Source organism: Pristis pectinata, chromosome 1 (genome assembly GCF_009764475.1).
Source record: "Pristis pectinata isolate sPriPec2 chromosome 1, sPriPec2.1.pri, whole genome shotgun sequence".
Classification (NCBI taxonomy): Eukaryota; Metazoa; Chordata; class Chondrichthyes; order Rhinopristiformes; family Pristidae; genus Pristis; species Pristis pectinata.
This window is the reverse complement of record NC_067405.1, coordinates 20,125,302-20,145,457: the sequence shown is the minus strand read 5'-3', so window position 1 is coordinate 20,145,457 and position 20,156 is coordinate 20,125,302. Positions and strand designations below refer to the sequence as shown.

The following is a 20,156-nucleotide window of genomic DNA, read 5'->3' as shown; positions in this document are numbered from 1 at the left end:
AAGTTGAGTCCATTCGAGTCTTCCTTCTTATGAAATGTTTGGAGTACAGCTTTGTCATAACCAGCACCCTGTTTCATCAGAGTCAGGTTAAAGACCTTGTGGCAGTGCTCTCAATCTCAGGCACTGCACCTGTAGACTATCATCTGACTGAGAGACTGCAGGAATGCCTGCATCATCCACGTCTTAAAGCCTCCTTGAAAATATGTCAGATTATCATTAATGTACTTCATAACATTTCTCATGACATAGAAGGAGGTCATTTGGCCCATTCAGTCTATGCAATCCCATCAACCCTAATCCCCCACTTATTTCCTGAGAACCTGTTCTCTCTCTCTCTCAAGACCATCAACTCCCCACCCCTGCCAAATTTTACAATTACCCACCTACACCAGGGCAATTTAGAGTGACCAATTAACCTATCAACCAGCACACCTTGGGACGTGGGAGGAAACTAGAACACTCCAAGTTCAAGGGAAGAACATGCAAACTCCACACAGACCACATCTGAAGACAGGATCAAACCTAGGACACTGGAGTCATGAGTCAGCCGTACACCCATGTCCTCATGAGGACCTCCCATACTAGCTGCCCCCCCCTCCTCCTCCCCCACCTCAACATCCTGCTCAAGGAGTGAGAACTTTACCATTAAGCCAAGACTGGCACCTTATACAGAATAATAAAGCACATTCTGCTCCTCCTGTGGCAAAGGTAGTGGATCCTCCCTGTTGCCCTCCTCAACTGCTTCATAACTTACAAAACTGGACAGGAAGCAAGTCATCCTCAATCCCAAAGAAGGACCAAAGAAGAGAAGAGAGCCTCTTCTCCATTGAGAAATCTGGGAACTCTTGCTGCTCAGTTCCCCCATGAAGAATAAACATGAGTAGATAATGAGAAGGCAGTTAGTGCATTAGTAGGCATAAAAATAGAGCATTACACTTCAAGCCTTCACTGTGCCCTAAAGCATTTACCCACCGTCAATAAATTCCTATTGAATTGAAGTCACTGTTCTTTGGTAGGCAGATAGATCACTGCAAGCTTGTGGAAAAACAATGAGATAATGACCGGATAATTTATTTTGTTTGATAGATGGCAGCATGTGACTTTCTTTTGCATTCATCTGAGAATGGAATGTGTTATGGTATTATAGTGACTAAGTATCAAAAGAACCTGATGTCTTGAAATGAAAATTTTAAAAAAAACTGCAGATGTTAGACATCTGAAATAAAAACAAAAAATGCTGGGGGTGGGGTGGGGAGGGAAACTCGGCAGGTCAGGCAGCATCTGTGGAAAGAGGAAGAGTCAATGCTTCTGTTCTCTGACCCTTCAGCAGAACTGGGACCTGATGTTTTGAGCTGGAGATACAGGTTCAGTTTCCACCCACTGCGACAGATTAGGTTGAAAGAAGCTGAAGGGTATTATTGGTGATTTGTCAATTGGATTGTCAAAAATCTCAACATGCTTCATAAGATATCTTTATTAGTCACACGTACATCGAAACACACAGTGAAATGCATCTTTGCATGGAATGTTCTGGGGGCAGCCCGCAAGTGTCGCCACGCTTCTGGCGCCAACATAGCATGCCCACAACTTCCTAACCCATACGTCTTTGGAATGTGGGAGGAAACCGGAGCACCTGAAGGAAACCCACATAGACACGGGAGAACGTACAAACTCCTTACAGATAGCGGCAGGAATTGAACCCAGGTCACTGGCGCTGTAATAGTGTTATGCTAACCGCTACACTATCATGCCTGCTGGTGTTTAGTGAAGAAAACCCGCCGTCCGTACCCAGTTTGGTCTGACTGAACTGTGACTCCAGACCCACCAATCATGTTCACACTTAACTGCCCTCTGAGATGCCTCAGTTGCAGGGAGTTAATGTGATAAATGCTTCCCACATCCACCAAACAAAACAATCCACCCACAACTCCCCACCTCAGAGACAAAAGCTCTACCAACGAGCCAAGGCAGGTGGCTTGAATTAAGTTATTTTCAGATACCTACTGGAACTCGACAATAATACTGAAGTCTGATAATAATATTCACCTGTCATACTTCTCTCTGGATGATGTAATGCGAGCTCGCCCCGCCCCAGAGGGGTGGAGGGATTTCGATCAGAAACCTGATCTGTTTGGAACCCATTCTCTGCTCTCTTTCTAACTCCTGTTTGGATAACGTCAGTTTAACTTTGAATTTGACTTTTCCTCCTCCTACCAGACAGGTAAAACAAAACATTTTATTTTCTAAAATTAACAGATATATTGTTATTGATAAATGTCTATGCTTTCTGTTGAACGTCCATCCCTTTGTACAAAGATGAGTTGAAGCTTTTGTTCTCTGCATGCAATTGAAATTGAATTAAAGTGATTGTCGCTGGAGTAAGGCACTGGCTGCAGCGTGCGTGTGATGCGACGGGTGAACGGCGAGTCTTCACGGGCTCCGATTAAAGTTTGGGGTAGGGTCTGGAACGAACCGTGTCATTGCAGACCGACCCGGGACTGCTGAAGGATGCCAGTAACCCGGGAGTTAGATTAACCAGCCACTTTGACAGCGCGACCTTTGGTTCTTTCCAAATCTAGCTTTTACTTTTCCTGTAGGGGAACCTCTCTCTCTCTCTCTCTCTCTCTCTATCACACACACACACACACACACACACACACACACAGCAAGGGAAGGACAAGTGTCGGCTTTCCAATGAGCGAGTCCCTTTGCAGAAACTTTGCCTTCCAAATCTAGTTTTTCCCATCGGGTTATTCGGTTGGATTATAAATAAAAGGGCAACTTGAACCGGAGCCAGTGTGATAGATTCGGTTCCTGCATCTTATCAGCTCTTTAGTTACGAAGTGGAAATGCAACCATAGTCCCAATATTTCGCCTGGGATGCTGTCTATTAAATTCCGAAGACAGCCCTATTATAGAGAAAAAGAACGTGCCAGATCACATTTCAGGGACGTCTTCAAATGTTGAAAGAATTCATCTAAATGCATTAATTGTTTAACGTAACATGCAAATTAACATGAAAGAAATCTCACAATTGGTGACTAGATTAAATGTACTTTTTTTTGTTATACTGGTCGGTAGAAAGATATTGGAATGAGAACTGTCTGCCTTTCAAAACTGTTGCGTGTGACCTTAAACCCACCTGAACAACTAAAAGGCAGATACAGTGTGGGCCCATTTCCAGTGAAACGCCTTCACTTTGTGTGAAGTTTTGGACATACACAGGTACGTATCCCTACTTGTTATAAATGGCACGATCATGAGTTTTTCCCCAATAGTTACCCCTTCTCCCGAGTGTCTGATTCTGGGAGTGTGTCTCATTTAGTGCCAGCTAGTCTCTGGCACAAACCTACATTTCTTCATGTATGAGCCTTGATTATTTGAAGGAATAAATTTGAGACCGAACTCCCCGTAGAAAGCGTTGCTGTCCGGTAGTACGTATCGGAACTTCAGGCGTCGGGTTACCAGACAATTGACGGTAGGGAGATGTTGGGCAAGCCACATCTGTAGAACTTCAGGGTTGGCAAACTACCCATCTGTGGGGGTATTGCATATGAATATGCTGCCAACCTCAAGATGAGTCTTCTGTGCTGCCGTTTCTGAGTGTGTGTAGGTTTGCCCTTTCTGCAGAGCTCAATTTCACAAGAGATTGCACCTTGTAAATCCAAAGGATGTAAATCCAAAGGATGGCATAGGGAAAATCATAACCAATCTGATGTTGGCTTCAAATCTGCTCTGCGCGATTCCCATATTCCTTGAGTCTCTTGCAGTCCAAAATCTCACTACGCCAGCTTTGATGTGCAATAAGGTATTCTAATAAATCATTGTTGATTTCTGACAGTTAAAATATATATTTAAAGTAACATGCCAATACACCTCAGAGCATGCATTACTACTATCAGCAGATAAATTGCATTAATTAATGGATTATTGTATTCTATTGAATGGCTAAGAATCTCTGCATTACCATTTGGTTATCTTTGAGGAAATATAATACTGTAGGGGAAAAAAAGCCTAAATCATCATCACATGCGGCTGAATACTGCTAATGCATTCTTTCCCAGATGGATTAGCTCCATGTATGTGGAAAGTCATTAGTGTGTTGAAGGAAAACTCCCCACACAGTAATGAAATGGAGAGGCTTAGTGTCAGGAAATGATAATTTATGGAAAATAGCCTACTAGCTGGTGCCGTGCCACATAACTGATGTGTGCAGCAACCCAGACTGATTTATTTGATGGGACTTTCACTGGTCTGGTGAACTTTTTCAACACAGACTAGATTTTTATTTCACCAGTTGTTATTACTTATTCAAGAGCTCGTATATAAAAATCACAAAGGGGGTTTTGTCGCACGTTGTTGCTCCAGTGTGCTGCACTGTAGAGTGTCGAACTGCAGGCTTTACCCTAATGTTCACTTTGGTCACGTTCCCGGTGTTAATACAATTACATGGCCATGACTGCTGTTTTGAAGAAGCCCACTCCAAAGTCGAATTAGCCCTTTTAACTATACCAGGTATAATGAACCGTTCGAGCTTTAATCTCACAAAGCTATGCTGTTCGTGCCTTTCCCTCTTGCTGGGATTTACTAACTTCCAACAAAGTGCAGTTTGAGTTATATGAGAGTAGCCACAATTTCTTTCTAAACTTGTCTTTGAATCCACAAGTGATGTATTTATTTTAGAATCATTAGAAAATGCTACAAGTTGGATGACTGGGTTTAGAATACAGATGTTCTTTTGCTCATGCTCAAGCTAACATTCTTTGAAGCGTTAAGTGTGCATAATGAATAGTCATACAAACACAGTACATTGAACGTTGACAATTTGACAATGATAACCCCTTGTGACCTACAGTAGTAATGAGTAATATACAAATACCTGCGCCTCCATTCATGTTCATTTCAAAGAGAGGTCTTGTGTCATCTTGTTTTAAATCTTTTAGCACTGTCCGAGCAGTTGTGAATTTGAACAGTACTTAATGGATGTATGCAGAGCTTCAGAAAGGAAACAATGCATTTTCCATTATAAAAATAGAAATGCTAGACAAACTCAGCCAGTCAAGCAGCATCTGTGGAAAGAGAAACCAATTTATGCTTTGGGATAATGATTCTTCCTCAATGTTTTTTTTCATCTACAGCTGCCTTGAGGATGCAGTGAGTGCTTGTTTTAAAAGCAGTGCTATTATGGAGATAAAATTAAATTGAAAATTCCTATGATGAAAGTAAAGCAATTATATATCCAAGTTAAGATATTATGTGATGAGATGCTGGAGTTCCTATGATATTGCTACTTGTGTTGCTTTGGGAATATAGTCTGCAGATAGTGTACTGTATAGTCACAGCGCTCTGGTGGTGAAGGAGAGGGGTTCTGAATACAGTTGTAGGTGTGTTAATTCATTCTACTGCTTTGTCCGGATGGCGTTGAGATTCTTGACTATTTTTGCTACTGAGCTTTGGTGAGTCTTCCATCCCAGTTCTGACTTGCTTCGTATTTGGTGGAAATGTTCTCTCAGGTCAGGAAGTGAGCTGCTCTTTTGTCACTTGTTTGGTCCAGTTAATGTTTTGAATCTGGGTCGCTAGTGCTGTAATAGCGTCATGCTAACCACTACACTACCGTGCCTACCATTACCATACCGTAATCTGGTAAATCTTTGTTTCACTTCCTCTAACACAAGTATATCCTTCCTTGGATAGCGGAGAACAGATTTGTACTTGATGTGGCCTTATCAGAGTCCTATGTAATTGCAGTAACTCTTGTTTACTCTTGCACTCAAATCCTCTTCATCCGTAGTCTAGTGTGCCTTGTCAGTTCAAATCCTTGTCTCAATACTTAAATGTTTTTGGAGTACCTGCCTCCATCACCCACTCATCAGTGGTTCCAGATCACAACCAGTCTTTGAGTGAAAAGGTTCTTTCTCAGAGCCCCTCTAACCCTCTCTCCCTTATTATCATATGACAAGGTCCCTCATGGTCCAGAAGATTAAGTCACATGGCGAGTTGGTAAGCTGAATACAAAATTGGCTTGATTATATAAGACAAAGGGTGGCGGAGGGATGTTTCTCTGGCTGGGGGTCTGTGACCTATGGTGTATCACCAGGGTCAGTGTTAGGACCTTTATTGTTTGTGATCTTGGTGAAAATGTATGTGGTCTGATTAGTAAGTTTGCAGATAACATGAAAATTGGTGGAGCTGTGGATGGTGAGCAAGCTCGTCAAATGATACAGAAGAATATAGATCAGTTGGAAATTTGGGAGGAGAAATGCATTTCACTGTGTGTTTCGATGTACATGTGACTAATAAAGGTATCTTCCTAGATGGAGTCTTATCCAGATAAGTGTGAGGTGTTTTATTTTGGGAGGTCAAATGTAAGGGGATGGCAGGACCCTTGGGAGCAGTGTACAGTGGGATCTTGGGGTGCAAGTCCACAGCTCCCTGAAAGTGGCAAAGGGTGGTAAAAAAGGTGTACTGCATGCTTGCCTTCATTGGTCAAGGCACTGAGTATAAAAGTTGGGAAATCATGTTGCAGCTGTACCAAACTTTAGTTAAGCCACATTTGGAGTATTGTTTGCAGTTCTGGTCGCCCGACTATAGGACCGATTATGGAGGCTTTGGAGAGGATGCAGAAAGGTTTCTCAGGATGTTGCCTGGACTGGAGTGTACTAGCTATTAGGAGAGGTTGGACAACTTGGATTGTTTTCTCTGGAGTGTCGGACGCTGAGAGATGACCTGACAGAAGTACATAAAATTATGAGAGGCGTCAACAGGGAAGGTAGTCAGAATCTTTTTCCCAGGGTGGAAAGCTGACATACTAGAGGGCATAGATTTAAGGTAAGAGGGGGAAAGTTGAAAGCAGATCTAAGAGGCAACTTTTTTTTTACAGAGTGGTAGGTTCCTGGAATTGCTGCCTGGGGAGGTGGTAGAAGCAGATACGATAGCAATGTTTAAGAGGCACTTAGACAACCAGATGAACAGATAGGGAATAGAAGGATATGGACCACATGCAGGCATGTGGGATTCCTTTAGATTGACATCATGGTCAGCACAAACATGGAGGGCCAAAGGGTCTGATCCTGACTGTACTGTTCTATGTACTTCCCCTAAATCTAGGCCCTCTAGTTTAAGATAGTCTTGGATCCATTTGCCAGCTCTCCTGGATCCTGTGGGCTTCAACTTTATGGGTCAAAACCTTGGGGTGAAGATTATCAGATTTGATGATTTACATATTTGTTAACTAATGCACGGTCATGTAGCAGTTAGCGTAACGCTATTACAGTGCCAGCGACCCAGGTTCAATTCCCGCTGCTGTCTGGAAGGAGTTTGTACATTCTCTCCGTGTCTGTGTGGGTTTCCTCCGGGTGCTCTGGTTTCCTCCCACGTTCCAAAGATGTATGGGTTATGAAGTTGTGGGCATGCTATGTTGGTGCTGGAAGCATGGCGACACTTGTGGGCTGCCCCCAGAACACTTATACAAAGATGCATTTCACTGTGTGTTTCGATGTACATGTGACTAATAAAGAAATCTTAATGCATCTTGTTACTGGATTTACTAGGTTCAATCATAATAACCTCTGTCCATCAATAATAAAATTAATGAGCTACATTCACCACATTGAGGATTCACCTGTTCGATTTAAGCAAGATGATTAAGAATCAGTATCCAGTATTTAGTGTGGCCTAAATTTTCCCTTGAAGCTTTCTATTTAGAAATCTGAATGCCTGTCTGCATCTCTCTCTGCTTTTATTTCCTTGTCCACCACCTGAAAGGTGGGTGGAGACCAGACAACTCCTCCCAAATGCCTGAGACCAGGGTGCTCCCAGCACAATGGGTGTGAAGTGGAAGAACAGCCTTTGAATTGCTTATTGTTCATAGTCTTTGAGGAAATAACTTCAAAGGCTGGCTCATTTGCATTTTAACATCTAGCATCCGTATGCCAGTTTTTTTGTAACTAAAGCAAATAAATATTTGATTATAATGTAATCCCAAAATGACTCAGTTTCCAAATAAAGGTGTCAATCTGATGAAGCTGTAGCATGAAATACATCTATGCAAAGGTGCAAAAACAAAATGTAGTAGATGGAGCTAACTGATCCCACAACCAATCGATTAGATCAAAGTTGCGAAATCTTGCCACATTTGTGTTGTTAATGGTGGCAGTCAATTATTTAGTACTCGGAAGAGGAGGCTTTGAAAAATCCTCATCCTCAACAATGAAGTGGCCCAGGTAGGTAGTCGCTGCCAAAGTCAAGGCTGAAACGCTTGCAACCATATTCAGCCAGAAGTGCTGAGTGGGTGATCCATCTGGCTTGCTCCTTGGGTCCCTTCATCACAGAAGCCATTTCAGCTTATCTGAAATCATGTGACATCAAGTGCAACAAATAATCTGCTGAAAGAACTCATACACAAGAGATTCTGCAGATGCTGGAATCTGGAGTAACACACACAAAATGCTGGAGGAACTCAGAAGTAAACTATGGAATTTCTTTGCCTCCATTGATGCTGCCTGACCTGCTGAGTTTCTCCAGCACTTTGTGTGCGTTGCTGGAAAAACTCACCGGGCTGAGCAGCATCTGTAGGAGGAAATGGTTTATTATTGAATTGGTTAGGGAAGAATTTTTTTTAAACAAACTTTATTCATAATAAAAGACAAACTATATACAATAATAAGACAGTGCAAACCTTTACATTCATGTACAGATCAATCATTAATGTTACTTTTTATAAAAACCACAGCACTGATGCCACTCATGTGGCTCCCTGGGGTGATACCCCAATCCCGTATTTACAATATTTAAGGGGCCTCCTTGCCTGACCCCAACCCTCCCTCTCCAGTGGCAGAAGAACCCTAAACTGTCGTCCTTTCCCACCTTGTCAATGTTTCAAGTCAAATCTGCACCAGGACTGAGAGTGGAGAGGCGAGATGGCCAGTATAAGGAGAAGAAGGGGAGCGCTGGGAAGGAATTCCGAGGTGATTGGTGGACTGAGGAGGGGATGTAAGATGACAGGCAGGTACTGCCAGGTAGGGGAGGTGCTTGGGGGTGGTGTAGGAAGACAGTGGCAGATGAATGACATCAAGATATGTTTGAGAACACTGGAAATAGCAAAGTCTAGGGACCAAAGTCAAAGTTGAGTTGATTGTCACATGCACAAGTACATGTATGCACAGGTGCAGTGAAAAACTTACTTGCAGCAGTGTCACAGACATAGAACATAGAACACTACAGCACAGTACAGGCCTTTCGGCCCACAATGTTGTGCCAACATTTTATCCTGCTCTAAGATCTATCTAACCCTTCCCTCCCACATAGCCCCCTATTTTTCTATCATTCATGTGTCTATCTAAGAGTCTCTTAAATGTCCCTAATGTATCTGCTCCCACAACCTCTGCTGGCAGTGCGTTCCACACACTTACCACTTTCTGTGTAAACAAAACTTGCCTCTGACATCCCCCTTGTACCTTCCTCCAATCACCTTAAAATTATGTCCCCTCATGTTAGCCATTGTCGCCCTGGGAAAAAGTCTCTACTGTCCAATCAATCTATGCCTCTTATCTTGTACACCTCTATCAACTCACCTCTCATCCTCCTCCTCTCCAAAGAGAAAAGCCCCAGCTTGCTCAACCTATCCTCATAAGACATGCTCTCCAATCCAGGCAGTATCCTGGTAAATCTCCTCTGCACCCACTCTAATGCTTCCACATCCTTTCTATAATGAAGGAACCAGAACTGAACACAATACTCCAAGTGTGGTCTGACTAGAGTTCTATAGACCTGCAACATCACCTCGCGGCTCTTGAACTCAATACACCAACTAATGAAGGCCAACACTCCATACGCCTTCTTAACAACCCTATCGACCTGTGTGGCAACCTTGAGGGTTCTATGGATGTGGACCCCAAGATCCCTCTGTTCCTCCACACTTCTAAGAGTCCTGCCATTAACCTTGTATTCTGCCTTCGAATTCGATACGCACATAGCATCATATAAGCAGCATCTGCAAGAAAAGCATAAAATAAACATACAGACAATTTTTGCAAGAAAGAACACAATTAGAAGAAAATAAAGTCCAGTTTAGTACAAAATGATCAAAATGTTGCTATGCTGCCGTGATTAGGGTTGTGCTGGTTGGTTCAAGGACTGAATGGCTGAAGGGAAGTAGCTGTTCTTGAACCTGGTGGTGTGGGACTTCAGGCTTCTGTACCTCCTGCCCGATGGTAGCTGCGAGAAGATGGTATGCAGACACTATCCCGCTGCAGGCCTGAAGATCTGTGCTGCAGCGCTAGATATGCATTTAGCCAAGTTGTTCTAATATAGTTGCGACACTCTCAGCTTCCTGGCAATGTGAGAAAATGGCTGGATATATCTTCGCAAATAACAGGACAAATCCACTTGGCTAATCAGACTGTTAAAGTAGGAAGAGGCGTTGCTGACAGTGATGGTAAAACAGTGAGCAACACTGAAACATAAGAAACTGCAGTAAACATCACCATGAACAGCCCTGAAATATAGGAAAATGCAGTGAATATCACAATGAACAACGTTTGAAAAAGAGGAAACTACAAACAATGAGGAAAAGTGTGTTTTCATCCTTTTTTTGGAAAGAAAAGTTCAGAAGCAAGGAAATATGGTGGATGGATCGACAATGGTTGATGAATGGGTTGAAATCGATGGTGAGGATGCAAGGTTTCTGAAGGCTCAAAAACTCCTGGCTTCTATTCTCCCAATGTTTAAACCAGATGAAACTGTCACTCATTCAGGATGTCAAACAAGTTGTGTGATACTGCAAAGTGAGTAAAGGTGTGGAGACGTAAAGCTGGGTGTTGTCAGAATAACAGCAGAAACTGATCCCATCTCTGTGCATGATGCTAACAAAGGGTGTCGTGTACATGACGAAGGGGAGGGGCACAAGGATAGATTACCGTAGAACACTGGAGGGAAAGTGTTGGGTGGGAACGGAAAGCAATGTTAGAGATGCACTAGTTCCCATGTTAGAGAATGATTAAGCAAGGAAAGTCCTGCTGTCGATGGCAGAGTTCTTGATCTCCTTGAAAATTCCTAGGTCTCTTCCACTGTCTTGGCTGATTTTGATTGAAATGTACTGGGAATAACAGTACTTCCCATGTTGAAACTATGATGCATTGCTGATACCAGTGGTAGTACAGTGAACATCATAATGGATAGCACTGAAATATAGGAAACTGAGCAACTAAAAAAAAACCCAATTTTTCATGCTTTTAGGAAAGAGAAACTCAAAAGTGAGGAAATTGCACATCAGTAGCTGAGACGTAAGCTAATGGATATTAAGAAAGGAATGCAAGAATAATACCACCATTTCTTAACAGCTTGTTATTCAGAAGAATCTCTGAATGAAACCCTTAGAACTTGAGCACAGATAGAAATCATGCAATTGGTGATAAATACTTGTTTTTGTCAAACCATTTTTGTGTACACGTTTTCACAACAGTTGTGATTAAATCACAGACATTCTGCACTGATATTGAAATACAGCTTTGAAGTATGCCGAAAGTAACTTGTGGTTTTGTTTAATTTGGAATTCAGACCACAACATCATCGTAATACATAAAATACGATGGATATCTTATGAAATGTACAATAAAACACCTGGCTGTTTTGTCGCTAAGCATTAGATACAAAACAGCTTGTCAACAGGCATATCATTGTTCGTGGTTCATGTCCTTTCATAGGAATGTTGGGCAAAAGCAAGGTACTGCTGCAGTTGGAAATCTGAAATAAAAAGGAAGAAAATGCTGACATTATTCAGCAGCTAAGGCAGCATCTGTGGAGAGAGAAACAGTAAACTTTTCAGGTCGATGGATTTTTATTGAACTTTGAAAGGTCATTGATTCAAAAAGTTAACTTTGTGTCTTTCTCCACAGATTCCACTGGACTTGATTTTTTCCCCCAGCAATTTATATTTTTATTATTATTATGTTAAAAGCAGATTCATCTTATAATGATGCAGGATGCCATTTGGCCCATTGGGTCCATGCCAGCTTCTCAAGGGAGCAATCCCATTTCCCCTTTTATTATATCCACGTATTCCTGCAACTTATTCTATCACACACATCCCCATTGATTCTTCTTGCCATTAACCTACACTAAGGGGCAATCATCTGACCATCTCATCTGAGATGTGGGATGAAGCTAGAGTACCTGGGCACCTGGAGACACCATCGAGGACATCTTCAAGAGGTGGTGCCTCAAGAAGGCGGCATCCATCATTAAGGACCCTCACCATCTGGGACATGCCCTCTTCTCGTTACTACCATCGGGGAGGAGGTACAGGAGCCTGAAGACCCCTACTCAACATTTCAAGAACAGCTTCTTCCCCTCAGCCATCAGATTTCTGAATGGTCCATGAACACTACCTCATTATTCCTCTTTTGCACTATTTATTTATTTTTGTACCTTATAGTAATTTTTATGTCTTGCACTGTACTGCTGCCGCAAAACAACAAATTTCACGATATGTGTCAGTGATAATAAACCTGATTCTGATGTGAATGTGCACAGCACATTTTCAGACAAATTCACATGGTCCTTGTATATTAAAAGCTACTATGGCAGTCTGTTCCACCACATCACTATTTATTATTGCTGAGAGGATGTTCTCAATGGGAAAATCTCTAGAATAAGGGACCATTGTTTCAGAATAAGGGGCTGCCCATTCAAGATGGAGATGAGGAGGAATTTCTTCCTTCAGAAAATTGCGGATCTTTGGAATTCCCTGACCCCAAAACCCATGGAGCCTAAACCATTGAATAAATTCAAGGAAAAGATGGACAGGATTTTTGGTCTTGAGGGGAGTCAAAGTGGGTGCTGAGGTCAAGATCAAACAGCCATGCTGAATGGTGGTGCACGTTCAAGGAGCTGTATGCCCTATTCCAGCTCATATTTCTTGTATACTTACAATCTATCAAATTTCTTACCCAATAACTTTCTATCATACTTTTCATATTTATTCTGTGACTGGCATTAAATGAATTTCAAAATGGTAGATGAAGAATCAAAACAAAATTAAGAAGGATCTTTCCCTGATATGTCCCAATGTTCACAAGGTGCATGCAACAATTAGTAAAAGTAAAAAAGAAAATGCCTCCCTGAAGGATGTAAGTGAAACATTTTTTTAATGGAAATCTGTCGTGTTCATGATCCTATTACTGAAAAAATTGACTAAATTTAAATTCTCCAGCTCCATACTGAAGATAGGTCCAGGCTTTTGGATTATTAGAATATTATTTTAACCACTATTCTTATTATAATACAACCTCTTAAGTTATGTATACTTAATCATCAATTTGTGCACTAACTGATGTACCCCTTGTACAGGCCCAGGAGTGTACTGCAGAACCACAGGAAATCCCAGGATCACTGTTGACCGCATACATCTTGCCTATTCTCAGTCTGTGCCTGATCTCGTATTTCTTCATCCAGGTGGCAATGGTCTTATAAAACCACTATTATGAAATTTGTATTGATACGATTTCCACCAAGAACAATGACTCCTTGTGCTGGCATCATTTATGCCTTTTAATGTGGTAAAGCATTTTAAAGTGGGATGCCAAACAAAATTTGTGTACGTTGATGTACAGGGTGATCTTCGGATCCAAATCCATAGCTCACTGAAAGTGACCACACTAGTAGATGGGATGGTAAAGAAGGTGCATGGTATCCTTTCCTTCATTGGTTGGGGCATTGAGTATATGAGTTAGGAAGTCACGTTGCACTGTATAAAACTTTGGTTAGTCCACACTTGGAGTATTGTGTGAAATTCTGGTCGCCCCATTACAGGAAGGATGTGGGGGCTTTGGAAAGGATACAGAACAAGTTTACCAGGATGCTGCCTGGATTAGGGTGTATGAGCTATAAGGAGAGGTTGGACAAGCTTTGATTGTTTTCTCTGGAGCATCAGAGGCTGAGGGGAGACCTGATAGAGGTTTATAAAATTATGAGAGGCAAAGTGCAGACAGTCAGAATCTTTTTCCCAGGGTGGAAATGTCAAATACTAGAGGACATTCATTTAAGATGAGAGGGGGCAAGTTTGAGATGTACAGGGCAAGTTTTTTTTATACAGGGAGTGGTAGGTGCCTGGTTCATGCTGCCAGAGGTAGTGGTGGAAGCAGATACAGTGGTGGCGTTTAAGAGGCTTTTAGATAGACACATGAATATGCAGGGTCATGGATCATGTATTGGCAGAAGAGATTTAGTTTAATTTAGCTTTGTGTTCGGCACAGATATCGTGGGCCAAAGGGCCTGTTCCTGTGCTATACTGTTCTATGTTCTATGTGATAATGGCCAAAAAAATTGCAGATGCTGGAAATGTGAAGTAAAAGTGTTGGGAAAACTCACCAGGTCAGGCACCATCTGTGGGAAGAGAAACCGTTAATGTTTCAGGTCAAAGACACTTCATCAGAACTGAGAAAGAGAAAATGCAAGTTGGTCTAGGTAGCAGAGATGGTGGGGGAGGGCAATGGGTGGTACAGAGGGAATGTCTGTAATAGGTTGAAATGAGGTAGCCAATGAATGGGCAGTTAAGCTCCTTTGTCAGATGGCCAGTCATCTCTTGGGTCTAATTTTGATAGATAGCTTGTCAAGTGTAGGCTATGCCATTTTTCACTTTAAGACAATTAAATGTGAATATGCAGCATTCCTTTTACTGAACTTTTCATTGTATTTTTGGGTAGTTTTTTGTTTTCCTGGCCTGACATCTCCATGTACAGGGATGTGTGAACTGATGTGCACCCTGAGTTAAAATACACCTGCAAGAATGAAATGAATTGTACTGGCAATGGTAGTATTGTGTGTGTGTGTGTGGTTAAATTATTGGTCTAGTAGTCAAGAGACATGGACAGATCAGGCAGTTAAGGAATTTAAATTCAGTCAACTAAATAATTTGGACTAAAAATGAAACTATCATCATAAATTGTATCATGAAATTGTCTTTTTATGAAAATTATTTTACCTTTGCCCTTCAGGGAAGCAAGTTACTCAGTAAAGGCTATTGAAAAGAGGGGTCTACCCTTCCCCTTGCACAATCCCACCACAATATTTCTGTAAAAGATTGTATAGCATTAAGTTATGCTTGTGTGTGTATACATGTGACCACACTGTTATAATATGGAGGCCTTTTGCCCCTCCTAAAGCAGTCAAATTTAAAATCCAGCAATCACTTTTATTTAAAATCAGGTGGCAGTGGTAGAGCTAGCACAGAACCAGTAATCTGGTTTCAGTCCAGACCTCCTGTGCTGCCCGTATGCGGTTTGCATGTTCTCCCTGCCATCGTGTGGCTTTCCTCCGAGTGCACTGATTTCCTCCCACACCCCTGATGCCCAGATGGCATTATCTTCCTCTGTTTTATCAATCATCCACTTATGGAAAGACTACAATGACATACATGTCTGTGCATGCAAAGTTTTCTCAATGGCAGGAAGTGTCTCTGTTGTAGGAAAGCAACTGGCTTGAAGCTGACTGCAGAAATGAGTCGGCCTGCAAAATGCTCTGTGCTACTGGGAACCTGACTGAACTTTTCCACCGAATAGATGAGAAGGATGCTTGCATAAAGTAAACATAAAGATTCTTATTGATAGGCCATCGTAGAGGTGAAGGCAATTGGGATGAAGAATGGGGACAGTGATTGTTTGTGCTTTCTGTTCCTCTCGGACTTGCCTACCTTTCCTTTTCCAATCTCAAAATCATCATAAGGCCTGGCAGAAGATCCCAGCACTAAATTAATGTTGGTGAGAAGCCTCACGTCCTGTGCTATTTTTACTTTTCATTGCCTCCCACTGTCTGGAATAGTGGAATGTTGGCAGGGTAGAATTTCAGAGGTGCTGGAAGCCGAGCCAGTTTTGGCCTTCACAAAGGAAATAGCCAAGTAATTGAAAGGAGAATTATTGCAGCATTACAGAGCAATTCTTGTACTGGATTGCTCTCTCAAAATCTCTAATCCTAACTAACTGGCACGGTAGTGTAGCGGTTGGCGTAATGCTTTACAGTGCTGGCGACCCGGGTTCAATTCAGCCACTGTCTGTAAGGAGTTTGTACGTTCTCCCGTGTCTGTGTGGGTTTCCTCCAGGTGCTCCGGTTTCCTCCCACATTCCAAAGACGTATGGGTTAGGAAGTTGTGGGCATGCTGTGTTGGCGTCGGAAGCATGGCGACACTTGCAGGCTGCCCCCAGAACACTCTACGCAAAGATGTGTTTCACTGTGTATTTCGATGTACATGTGACTAATAAAGATATCTTGTCTAACTCGGCCTCAATGGGTTGTGTAGCCACTTTCTGTGCTGTGATGATTCTATGCTTTTATAAATGACCCTGGGAGTTTGAATACTCTGTGCTTCATTCCTGTATGTTAGTCACAAAACTTGATTTAATGCCCAGATATTGCCTCGGGTTAAAATCACACCTATTATAATTACCATGAACCCCAATGCCCATACCAATTTAAGAAAAATTCAAGCATGTACAAATTTCCCATCTAAATTTTCACGTACAAAGAAGCCTGTTCAGTGAGTTTGAATTAAGTAGAGAACTACTATTATCATGTTTAAACTGTATCATTCAGTCCTGAGAGCACTCAAGATGCTTTTTTGATGTATAATAATGTTGAAATGAAACCTAAAAGCATATGTTCCTCTTTTAAATTTCCTGGAACTTGCATAAGTGCCAGTAGTTTGTGGAATTGCTCCTGGTGTAGATAAGATTGGAAAAGATTTATTTTGCATTGAGGTAGATTGGTTTTGACAGAGAGCTTTATTCTGACTCCCTTAACATATGTTTTAATCAAGTATAAGATGATGATTATGTATCTTTATTGGTCACATGTACATCGAAATGCACCTTTTGCATGGAGTGTTCTGGGTGCAGCCTGCAAGTGTTGCCACGCTTCTGGCACCAACAGAGCATGCCCACAGCTTCCTAACCCGTATGTCTTTGAAATTATTACAGTATGAAATTATCTTTACAGTTACTGTCATTGATTGTGTGCAGTGGCATCTACCAACAAATACTTAAAATGAATTTATACTATTTCTGCTGCTCTAGATGTCGATACCTTTTTGATGTTGACATAGACCTCTGTTACTTCAACACACTTGGTAAACTTGGAATGATGGTCAAAAACAAAGTGTTCACCAGAAAGACACTGATATCAAGAACCTACAAATCACATGCCTGTTGGTTGATGAAGTGATAGTGAACACGCAGCATTCTATTCATTCTTTATAACTTGTGAGAGTTTAAATGTCTTACTTCTCACATAGAAATATCTGTACAAAAGTTGCATAAAAATGGACATTTCCTAGTCCCTTCTACTGTTGGTTGCAGAGCAGAATGGATGTAAGGGATTAGACAAGATGAAGGCAGCACAATGGCTTCAGACAACACAGTGGTACAGCTAGTAGAAATGTTGTCCCTCAGCATTAGAGACCTGGGTTTAATCCTGACCTTGGGTGCTGTCTGTGTGGAGTTTGCACATTCTCCCTGTGACTGAGGTGGGTTTCCCACACCTCCCCCTCCCCACCCCTGGCCCCAACCAAGTGCTCCAGTTTACTCTCGTATCGCAAAGGTGTGTGGGTTGGTAGGTTAACTGGCTGCTGTAAAATTGTCCCTATTGTGTAGCTGAGAGGTAGAATCTTGGGGGAGTTGATGGGAATGTAGGGAGAATAAAATAATAGGATTGGTGTAAATAGGTGGTGGTTGATCACCCATTGAATATTGCACAATCATTGATGAATATTCCTAATTCAAACCTAATGAAGAAGCAGCTGAAGATGTTGGGCCTAGTTCACTGCCTTGAATCCTGCAGTGATGTCGTATAGCTGGGATGTTGACTTTTAACAACCAGAACCATCTTCCCTTGTGTGAAATACGACTTAAATGATTGGAGTGTTTTCCACCTGGTGCCCATTTTCTTTAGTTTTACCAGGCTCCTCGACATCACGTTTGGTCCAATGCTGCCTTGTTGTCACTTCTTTTCACCTTGTCTCTGGAATTTAGCTGTTGGTCCATATTTAGATCAAATCTTTGGTAAGATCTGCGCTGAGTGCTCCTGGCAAAACACTGGGCACTGGTGAGCAGATAAATGGTTAGAAAGTGCCACTTAATAGCACTGTCACCAACACCTTTCATTGCTTTGATCATTGGGAGTGTATTTGCTCGGATTGGATTTAGCCTGCTTTTGTGCAAAGGACATTGGCGATTTTTCACATTGTTAGTTAGGTGCTGGTGTTGTAACTGTACTCGAATAGCTAGGCTAGAGGCACGGCTACTTGTGGAATGCCAGTCTTCAGTACCATAGCAAGTATGTTGTCAGTCCAGAAACCTTTTACTACTGAGCCATTAGTTGATATCATGCGGAGTGAATTGAATTGGCTGAAAACTAAGTTTCATGATGGTGGGGATCCTGGGAGGAAGCCAAGACAGATCATCCAGTCGGCACTCCCAGTTAAACACCAGGAAGTAAACTAATGAATCTACATTGCATGACCCCCAGCCAAAACTGTTGTCTGGAGTTTATAATCATGCACTTGAAATGGCATTAATGTGGTGATACTCCAACTATTTTGGACATTGTTGCAGCATATCAACTGGGCCCTAACACCTGGATCACGTGTTATGGGGTTTGTGTTTGAAAAATCTGCTACCTGGTACCTCTTTGGCCAAAAAATTTGGCCCCGGTCTCTGATCGGAGAAGGAGCTGGAACAGCCACATCTCACTTTCATTAATCAGCTACATCAGTTACTCATCAACATTCAGCAAACAAGTAAAAATAGATTAAAAGATTGAAAGGAATGACCAGGAAACAGAGAAAATCCATTCACTAACTCAAATCATCAACATGGTTGAGTATTGTAATCCAATATGCAGTTAAACACTGTTGAAAGTCTTCAGTTAATAAAATCTTGAAGGTAAAGACTCTTGGTTGGTCCATTTTTAAAGGGGTCAAATTGCTCACACCTGTTGCAAGAAAATGGTGCACGTAATCAGGAATTTACTTTGATGCTTTAGAGTTGCATTTAGGGAGCTCACGAGCTTTCCCAAGTTGTGATTCCAATTCCACAAGTCAGTATCAGAGGTTAGAGGATAAGGATTTGCTATTGAAATTGTCTGAAGCTGTAAAGTTGAGTTGTAAAGTAAGCCGTGAGGCAGAAACAAGAAGACATAAAAGAATGGATAAGAAGGTTTGAGATGGATTTTAACTTGTGGAAATATGAGGCTATTCAGTTTGGCTGGAAGAATAGACAGTTTTGTAATTGGTGAGAAACTAGTAAACGTTGGTGTTCAGTGTGATTTTGTGTCCTTGACTACAAAGCACAGGAAGTTGCAGTGAGCAATTAAGTAGGCATACAGTATTTTGGCCTTTATTGTGAGGTGCTTGGAATGCAAGACAAATGAAGTCTTATTGCAATTTTACAAAGCTTTGACACGAATATGCCTGAAGTATCATGTACAGTTTTTCTCTCTGAACCAAAGGAAGGAGATATTCACCATCAGAGCTAGTGAGGAATGTTTATTCTATTAATTCCTGGTTGGGTGGTTGTCCTATAAACGGAGATTGAGAAGGATGAGGGGTGGGAAGATTGAGACATGACCTCATTGAAACAAAAGATTTGAGAAGACTTGTAACAGTAAATGCCATGCAGCTCTCTCACTAGTTAGCGAATCAAGAATGGTGGGGAAAGAGTGGTGGTAGTGGGATGAAGTGCACTTGGGTTAAGGTTATTTAGCTCAGACATAAAATAAATTGCTTCACTCAATATATATGAATCTTAATAATTCTCTTCCTTGGAAAGCTTGTATTCACAGCCATTTGAAATGTTTTAAGGCTGAAATAAATGAGCTTTAAACCAAGAAACAATAAGAATAATGAGAAAATAGAACTGAAGGTTGTGATTTCATTGAATGGCAGATAAGGCTTGAGGAACTGCCAGTGCTATGCGATAGTGAAGGTAGGAATAGGAGGAGATGGCAAAAAAATACGTGGCTGAGAAGTTGGTACAGGAGGGAAGGTTTTAGATTTTTGGATCGTTGGGATTTCTTCAGGGGAAGGTGGGACCTGTACAGAGAGGACTGGTTACACCCAAACCTGAGGGGGGCCAATATCCTTGCAGCCAGGTGTGTTAGGGTGGTTTGGG

General features: G+C 41.7%; 1 protein-coding gene across 3 annotated transcripts in view; it reads left to right on the top strand.

The window, feature by feature from the left end:
* Positions 1 to 2,096: 2,096 nt before the first annotated feature.
* Positions 2,097 to 20,156, top strand: part of lypd6 (LY6/PLAUR domain containing 6) — a 192,405-nt gene continuing 174,345 nt past the window's right edge. Inside the window, exon 1 of one of the 3 annotated variants that reach the window (XM_052026923.1) lies at positions 2,097 to 2,221. The gene's annotated coding sequence lies outside the window, so the exon portion shown is untranslated. The remainder of the gene's footprint in view (positions 2,222 to 20,156) is intronic. The other 2 variants (XM_052027237.1, XM_052027022.1) reach the window with 2 other exon arrangements.